Here is a 2,500-nt window from a genome sequence, read left to right as displayed (position 1 = left end):
GACTAAAGGTTGGCTATTAATTTTGAAGAGCTGTTCCAACGATAATGCTTTCTACTGGTCCATTAAGACATTGATGGTAGTCATTTTTATTATGGATGTGTAGGCGATGGTTATGATTTTTGATTACCACGGAGTTTGTTTACTTTTTTTATTTTGATTTAGTAGCGATTTTTTTTCTAACATTTCCAAATACAAAATAAGTAGTGTATGAATATACTTCTTTTAATCTTTTGGAAAATATGGCGGAGTAAAAGCTAGAATACGTGAAAAGCAAAGCTAATTCTTGTTTACTTTTGTACCGCGTGTGTTTCACACACTCATACACTCTATCTGTATTTCTATTTTTTATATCTTGGTCATCCCTCGCACCGATAACAGAACCTTTTTAAGACTGCCTTTTCATGCATTAGTTTGTTTAAATTTTTGTGATATTCTTGCTTGGAACAGCTGTTATAAAAACTTATCTGTTGAAATAAAGTTATTTGCATTCATCTCGTCTTTCTCTTAAAACTTAAGAGCTACCTCTCATAATTGGTGACCCAGATAACGAGATTATAATCAAGCGGTTCCGAACAAGAATGTCACAAAAATACAGACTAATGTATGAAAATGCAGCCTTAAAACCGGTTCTGTTATCAGTGGGGGGAGAGCGAGATATAAAAAATGGAAATACTATTACAGTGTACGAGCGCGTGTGTGAAACACGTGCGGTACATTTTGCATATAATTTAATCATTCTTAAAAACCGACATCTGTGACCATTACAGAATTTGATATTTGAAAGTCAAATTTCGTTCGTTGAAAAAATATTTTACACAAGTGCAAGGAATTCATCATGTGTTGTTAAGTATTTAAGCTTGGGAATTGTTAAGGGATCTTTGTATTGTAATTTTTTCGTGTATGTCAAGTTTTAACGGGGTTATTTTATGGTTTATAAATGGGGTTAAAATGTCTTTCTGAATTTTAAAGGTAAGGAAGCTTTTAAAGGTCAACGTGTCGTTGTTATGTAAGTTTCATATTTTTGTAAGTTTCAAACAATTACTGTTCATTATGCATTGATATATTTGACATGTTTTATTTACATTTTGTATAAATATGTTTATTAAAAAAATATTGGTAATGATATATATTAGTAACAAATTGTTTATATATAATTTATATATGTAATTTTGGTTTATATATATATATATATTATATACTATATATATATATATATTATATATATATATATATATATATACTATATATATATATACAGATAGATATATATATATATATATATATATATATATATATATATATATATATATATATACATATATATATATAGATAGATGGATAAATAGATAGATATATATAGATATTACCAATATATTTCCACTATATGTACATATCATCTTTACAAAATACAACAAAAAACACACAAGCTATAGCAAGAGACACTCATGACAGTAATAGTAGTAATTATTAACAAGTAACCAGTCACACCCAGTGACTTCTTTTGAAACTTACAAGGAAAAAATAGATAAATCAGATATAAAGTGACGAAAACTTTCAAGTTTTTATAGAGACGCTTTCTATTCAAAAGTTCTCTTGAGGGATTCAAGAGTAGAGATTCTATTCTACTAATTCTCAAGAGAGATGCCTCGTTATGAGGTCCTTCTATGGTCAAGAATTGGGGTAATAGATGGTCACCTACTCCTTGTTATTAACGGTGACTTGCTTCTACGAAATGAAACATTAATTAGATGTTGTACTTACGTTCGGTGGAGATGTACTCTTGTTTACTCACATATTTGCTGATGTTGTTGTTGTTGTTGATGTTGTTTATTTCTTTCATATTCCAATTACCAAAGTTGTAGATGATACTTTAAATCATTTTTGTATAAAGACTTAGCAAAATACAAGCATAACATAAAAGGAACTAAGATAATAATAATAATAATAATAATAATAATAATAATAATAATAATAATAATAATAATAATAATAATAATAATAATAATAATAATTATAATAATAATAATAATAAAAATAATAATAATAAAAGAAGAGTATTTTCTTGTATTTTATCAACATTTTTGTTAAGTCTGTGTGGCCAAATAATTAAAAGTATCAATATAACTTTGGACTATTATAATATGAAAGAAAATGATGGAATAATTATCAATGGTTAAACTATATGACCTAGCACACTGTGACGCCAGATTACACAAACAATTCAAATCCTATTAATTATTCATACGATTAATCCTATCACGAAGATTAATAGAAATTTCGTAATAAAATAGTGATAGAAAGTAAATACGAAATCATATAAAAGGTCTGAATGTGCGAAGCTATGCAACGCAAATCAATCAATCAACCGAACTTACCTTTTTGTTAGTGGCCGTCCACTGTCCGAGTCTCCTCTCCGGTTGGCTGGCCATCGTTGGAAGAGTTCTCTTCCTCCTTTTCCTCTCCCTGGTTACGTTTAATGCGTTCTTTCGGCATTTTTTTC

This window comes from Palaemon carinicauda, chromosome 30, assembly GCF_036898095.1.
Source record: "Palaemon carinicauda isolate YSFRI2023 chromosome 30, ASM3689809v2, whole genome shotgun sequence".
In the NCBI taxonomy this organism is placed as follows: Eukaryota; Metazoa; Arthropoda; class Malacostraca; order Decapoda; family Palaemonidae; genus Palaemon; species Palaemon carinicauda.
The sequence above is the reverse complement of the archived record's forward strand: the minus strand, read 5'-3'. Positions refer to the sequence as shown.